Here is a 7,713-nt window from a genome sequence, read left to right as displayed (position 1 = left end):
CACTAAGCGGGGGAACAGTGTAAGAGTAAAATAATCATAGTAATTCACCCCCTTTGGGATGAGATAGGGGGACCCAAAGGGTTGTGGGGGATTATTACGCTGTCAAACACTCGGCAAGCCTCGTGTTTGACAACTTAATAACCCCCCTCGGGTTGAGATCCCCCTATCTCACCCCAAAGGGGGTGAAAGATTTTTACTAATCTACGACCAGACCATTCTCGTGTTTAAGTCGATGTCAATAACTCATATATCACTCAATCTTTGTTAGTCAATTATATAATGTGTGATATTACTTTACCAATAGTTTCATACCAATTAGTATGAATAGACCTCTCTTAGTCTGCGAAGAGAGGAAAGAGAAGAGCGGAGGCCAGACAGGAAAGAAGCTAGTCTCTACTGGCGGGACGTTCGCTCGCTCGGGCTTTTGTCTGAACTGTTTAAACGTACTTTGTAAATGCATGGGTGTACATTTTAAATATTCTACAAGCATTGTTTGAAACATCGAAAATCACAAGATAAGAATTCATATATACATCATATTTGGTGCCGCAACAATTTTTCATCATATTTGGTGCCGCAACAAGCTAGTTTTCATCATATTTGGTGTCGCAACTACGTTTTCATCATATTTGGTGCCGTCAAGTTTTCATCACAGCAGCTCAAGGCAGTTGTTGAATGTAGATATCACAAGATGATAGAAAATTATTCTCTCATACTGTACCTACCGTATATGGCCTAATAAGGGCGCAGGGCTCGGGTAATTGAAGGCGAAGGCGCACTTAATCAGACTTAAAATAGGTGATATGTATGTAGCAGACAGTTTCCAGTTCAACTGTAAGTAGACATTTGAAACAGACTATAGCAAAATTCCTGCGAAACCGTTTGCCGTTCCAAATAGACAAAGTCTAGACAGAATATTGGCACGTGAAAGCGTTTTTGAAAACCATTCAAACGAAAACGATGAAAAGTTACGTTGACGTAGCCCAGACTTTTCTCGATAATACAAGTGCAGATGTGACAGTGCGAACATTGAACTTGGATTTTCCCGAAAAAAGGCACAGGCGCCGTTATTGGGGCATGCGCCCTAAAAGGTCATATACAGTACATACAGTGTTATGTATATCACAAGGAATGAATAACATGCTTGTATAGTAAGAAATGACAAGATGATTTATATCAAACTGAAATAAGAATTGTAGGAATTTAGCTAATCATATTCAAAATGCAGTTCATTACACATGTAGATATACAAATATCTTGACAGTTGAAGCGATTACAGTCATAAGTTATGTATCGATACCAAATGTGTAAATAGGAAATATTTCTTCACGCATCAGTAAACATCTGCAGCTGCGCGCGTATACGTACATGTACAAATCCATTCTATTGACACAACATCAGCAAAATCACTTCAACTGTTCATTGTTCGTTCATTGTTTATTTAACTTGAAGCCTTACGACTCTTTAACATTCATAACAACATATAATTGATACATAAGTAATATGAAATACAAATACATAGTATTATCACGTATAACGCATAATCTTGTACGATGTATTTAGTAAGTATAAATACTCTGTCATTGTTACGTACAAGATAGACAAACTAACGGAAGATGGACAGCTCTTGTATAGTTACTTTACATAAGTGTACATTGACTTTACATAGGAATACACAAGCTAGAATAGAACCGTAAAGTGACAGCATTTACTATCAACATTATCAAATAAAGGCTCGAGCAGGGCATACATATGTATATAGTGGTGTAGTCAGGGGATTAAGGGTAACAATATATATAATGTTGTAGACAAACAAATAATCAAGCAACGGTTATCAAAATGAAAATACAATTAGTACTGTAATTTTCAAACAAACTTTTATTTCAGTAATCAAGATTCAAAATGGAACATTTTGGGGAAAAGGCAAACATGGTCGTCCTTGATCAGACGTCCTTCCGTATCTTATTAAACTTGATATTGCAGACAAAGAAAAGTCGTAAACCATTGACAGAAAAATATAGCTAGAAGGATTGTATTTATCTATGTTTCAGCTTTTTGGAAAACATCATCGTTTTCGATATCATATAAAATAGTAGGTTTAATGAGAGTACAAAAGTCAAATTATGCATATTAATATGACAATGAAAATAATGACAAAATACAGAATATATATATCTTATGGTAACTTACCCTTTTATGTCATTCCATGATATTAAGTGTACTATATACATCATGACGTTGTGGTGTTACTTTTCTGGCGTCCCATTGTGGACACCTCAACACAATCAACAAATTATCTTCCAGATTTTAGCGACTCTGAACATTAAGGATGCTGATAAATATGCCTTGAAAGTTTAGCTCAACATACTTCGGACATCCAGTTAAAACATATCTACTTCTTATTTTGTCTGTTTTGCAGAGTTATATGACTTTATATCTAATGGATGATATAGTACAGTGAAACATCACTATTAAAACCGCCTTGGATACTGGACACCGGTGGCCTTAATAACGGGGTGGACGGATAAGCTATCAAAGCTGAAATAAGTGAACTTGACTATCTGTTCCTATGGCAACCAAAGGAATATGAAAATTCAAAAATCCTCTATAACTTAAGGAGTAATAGGCCACTCAATCGATTTGTGTTATAAGCTTTGTGAAATCACCTGAAAGAGTCCTTGAGGATATGATCTAGAACCCTTATATAGGTGATTTTGACTATTTTCTCCTATCGTAATCATGAAAATATTATGGAGATATGAAAATATTGAAACTAAAAATTCGCTCCACAGGAAAATGCACTACAAGGCCACTTGATGGATGTGTATAGGACGTTTTGTGGAGTTACCTTGCAGAGTTTGGGAGATACTCAAGGAAACGCTGAAATCAGTGATTTTGACTATTTGTTTCATGGTTACGTAAATATATTGAAACTGAAAACTGGTTCACAGCAAATTTCAATACTAGAACAGTTGATTGATGTATGTAGAAAGTTTTGTGAGGTTATTTTGTTTGCACATCTCCCGATAGCCTTCGTTGGGCGGGTAGTACCAATGGAGAGCTTGAGGTAGACTATATGCCAGTACGATATATGTATTCACTAAAGGCCCATAAGTGCTGTATCGCTCAATGTGACAACAGCGCACCAGGGAGGGATACTGTGCAGAACTCAGAAAATGGTGATGCGGGTTGACTTCGGAGAAAGACTGCTCTTCCCAGAAGTCATCCAAACTAATTTGCGTCCAGATATCTGTTTCATGTCACAGCAAAAGAAAAAAAAGAATGGTCATGATAGAGCTGACTGTCTCGTAGGAGGAGCGATGCAAGAGGACGTGTGAACGCAAAAAGGAAAAGAATGCCAACCTTGCTGAGGACGTGAGAGCAAAGGATAAAGAGTATGGATTTCCTCATTGGAGATGGGGTGCAGGGGCTTCCTTGTACAGACCACGTGAAGGCTGTTTACAGCATTGGGCATCAAGGGAAGACAGCTGTGCAATAACTGGTATCAACAGCAAAGAAGTCCTCAAGCTGGCTCTGGTGGAGAAGTGGTTTTGCCAATCAATGCCGACTTGCCACCTTTTGGGTATTCAAGGATACGCCCAGTGTGAGGTAATCCTGGTTGATGTCATTGATGGGTTCTGAAATCCAGAAGTATAAAGTACACAAATAATAACATATGTATCTTTGAAGAGATTCCTTATTAACCTAACCATTCACGAACACTATTTGATATCGGTTTAACGAAATCCGATGTCTGGTACGGTAAGCTGTGAGAAAATGATAGAATAGGATAGAATTGTTCAAGATGATGCTTTCGTGAATGTCAGACTTTTGTCAGATCATGTGTTTTTAAACTGCCTGTCACATACTGGTATGTATTTTTGGCATATAAAACGTCTGTGTACTTGTGGACACGTGTACAATGTAAATGTACAGCAATTTAACACTATAATCGGAGACAGGAACAGCAATGTAACACTATTAACGTCACAGATAGGCGATGCCGTTTTGGAAAAAAGATGCATTGAAGGATGACAGGAGATGTGACACGCTAAAGCCTTCTTAGACAGGGCCGTACCAGAAATATCAAGCCACTCTCACAAGAGATGGCATATTGCTGAAACGAGGTTTTGCGTTGATTCATCTTCAACAATATATGAAGCAGCATTTATAGATGTATGCTCCAGAAGATATCTTCCAAAATCATTGATCAATGCGGAAGTATTCCCCTGAGGTATCTGCATTTTCAGATACTATCGACCTTGGATCTAGCAATTGACAGTACCCAAAACCTTTAATCCGAACTTTACTCCAACATTTCGAAACTATAAAATTGTATCCGATTTCAAGCAGGAGGTACAGGAAAACCATTTGACAGCTTCAGTCACCTTTTGTCAAACAGATCATGTATATTATAGCAAAGATGTTTGTTCCTTCTACACTCAAGAGTGATATGGTTGTGAATTGGTTTAAGGTTGCAGGTTTTCTTTGGTACAAATATTCTTGCTATCTGCAAGCATTCTGGAATATTACCCCTTCCTGAGAAATTCAAATGCCAGTTAGTAGCTAGATATAATCGATTGTTTCCTTGGCCTAAGCTATATGACCCTACCGTATATTGGATAATGTGATGTGCATCTAAAACCCTTGGCGAAATTGCTTCGGCCGAATCGGTACCTCGTGTTACCGAATTAAAACCTTCATGTCTGCATTCTCATCATCTTGTTTAAGCGTATGGCTTACGTAAGATTCCAATTTTATGAATGTGTCTTCTATTCCAAAACGGTACGTCCGACAACTTCATGGGACTTGCTTTAGGTATTGCCAAATCACACATCACAACCTACACTAAAGAAGGAGAGATTATATCGTCCCACTTATTGTCGAAATATTTTGACTACGTAAATACTCCAACAGTCAGACGTTTTCTTGCAAAGTTCTGTCAATCATAACGACCCTCAATACTAAACAAGACAGTAAAATTATAAAGTATGTCGATATCCATGTTGCTACACTATATCATGTTTCACGTCATAAATTGCTTTAGATACTTAAAGACTTTGAAACCAGTCCTCTTGTTATTTTACCCTCTGACCAGAACTTAAATCGCATAATGTATAATTAATACATATGTGTATAGAAAAGACATCAATATTATCGCTAAAACACTTGCCGACGACGATGGTTGTAGTGTGTAATTGCTTATATTCGCCGAATCAACTAATGCATCAAAATTCACGAAATTGAACTTCTTGTATTTTCTTTCTATCGTGAAAATAGAAACAAACGAGAGTGAATTTATTATAGAAGTCACACTCTACAACTGGAAGAACCTGTATGTTATAGAGGTCACACTCTACAACTGGAAGAACGTGTTTGTTATAGAGGTCACACTCTACAACTGGAAGAACGTGTTTGTTATAGAGGTCACACTCTACAACTGGAAGAACGTGTTTGTTATAGAGGTCACACTCTACAACTGGAAGAACGTGTTTGTTATAGAGGTCACACTCTACAACTGGAAGAACGTGTTTGTTATAGAGGTCACACTCTACAACTGGAAGAACGTGTTTGTTATAGAGGTCACACTCTACAACCGGAGGAACCTGTATGTTATAGAGGTCACACTCTACAACTGGAAGAACGTGTTTGTTATAGAGGTCACACTCTACAACTGGAAGAACGTGTTTGTTATAGAGGTCACACTCTACAACTGGAAGAACGTGTTTGTTATAGAAGTCACACTCTACAACTGGAAGAACGTGTTTGTTATAGAGGTCACACTCTACAACTGGAAGAACGTGTTTGTTATAGAAGTCACACTCTACAACTGGAAGAACGAGTTTGTTATAGAGGTCACTATATACAACGAGAAGGATATATTTGTTATAGAAATCACACTCTATAACGGGAGGGATATATTTGTTATAGAAGTCACACTCTACAACTGGAAGAACGTGTTTGTTATAGAAGTCACACTCTACAACCGGAAGAACGTGTTTGTTATAGAGGTCACTATATACAACGAGAAGGATATATTTGTTATAGAAGTCACACTCTACAACTGGAAGAACGTGTTTGTTATAGAGGTCACACTCTACAACTGGAAGAACCTGTTTGTTATAGAGGTCACACTCTACAACCGGAAGAACGTGTTTGTTATAGAGGTCACTATATACAACGAGAAGGATATATTTGTTATAGAAGTCACACTCTACAACTGGAAGAACGTGTTTGTTATAGAGGTCACACTCTACAACTGGACAACTGGAAGAACGTGTTTGTTATAGAGGTCACACTCTACAACTGGAAGAACCTGTTTGTTATAGAGGTCACACTCTACAACTGGAAGAACGTGTTTGTTATAGAGGTCACACTCTACAACTGGAAGAACGTGTTTGTTATAGAGGTCACTATATACAACGAGAAGGATATATTTGTTATAGAAGTCACACTCTACAACGGGAGGGATATATTTGTTATAGAGGTCACACTCTACAACTGGAAGAACGTGTTTGTTATAGAAGTCACACTCTACAACTGGAAGAACGTGTTTGTTATAGAGGTCACACTCTACAACTGGAAGAACGTGTTTGTTATAGAGGTCACACTCTACAACTGGAAGAACGTGTTTGTTATAGAGGTCACTATATACAACGAGAAGGATATATTTGTTATAGAAGTCACACTCTACAACGGGGGGATGTATTTCTTATAGAAGTCACACTCTACAACGGGAGGGATGTATTTGTTATAGGGGTTACACTCTACAACGGGATGTATCAATTTGTTATAGAGGTCACACTCTACAACCGGGGGTGTCAATTTGTTATAGAGGTCACACTCTACAACCGGAGAACCTGTATGTTATAGAGGTCACACTCTACAACTGGAAGAACCTGTTTGTTATAGAGGTCACCATATACAACTGGAAGAACCTGTTTGTTATAGAGGTCACACTCTACAACGGGAGGTATCAATTTGTCATAGAGGTCACACTCTACAACCGGAGGTATCAATTTGTGATAGAAGTCTCATTCTACAACTAAAGGAATCGATTTGTTATAGTGGTCATACTCTACAACTACAGGAATCGATTTGTTATAGTGGCCACACTCTACAACTACAGGAATCGATTTGTTATAGTGGCCACACTCTACAACTACAGGAATCGATTTGTTATAGTGGCCACACACTACAACTACAGGAATCGATTTGTTATAGTGGCCACACTCTACAACTACAGGAATCGATTTGTTATAGTGGCCACACTCTACAACTACAGGAATCGATTTGTTATAGTGGCCACACTCTACAACTACAGGAATCGATTTGTTATAGTGGCCACACTCTACAACTACAGGAATCGATTTGTTATAGTGGCCACACTCTACAACTACAGGAATCGATATGTTATAGTGGCCACACTCTACAACTACAGGAATCGATTTGTTATAGTGGCCACACTCTACAACTACAGGAATCGATTTGTTATAGTGGCCACTCTCTACAACTACAGGAATCGATTTGTTATAGTGGCCACACTCTACAACTACAGGAATCGATTTGTTATAGTGGCCACACTCTACAACTACAGGAATCGATTTGTTATAGTGGTCACACTCTACAACTACAGGAATCGATTTGTTATAGTGGTCACACTCTGCGAGTTTTATATTGAATGTCATAATTGGCTGTTTGTAAATAAAGAAG

This window comes from Ylistrum balloti, unplaced genomic scaffold, assembly GCF_031769215.1.
Source record: "Ylistrum balloti isolate Yb309-2 unplaced genomic scaffold, AGI_CSIRO_Ybal_v1 Utg369790, whole genome shotgun sequence".
In the NCBI taxonomy this organism is placed as follows: Eukaryota; Metazoa; Mollusca; class Bivalvia; order Pectinida; family Pectinidae; genus Ylistrum; species Ylistrum balloti.
This window is presented reverse-complemented; position numbering follows the sequence as displayed.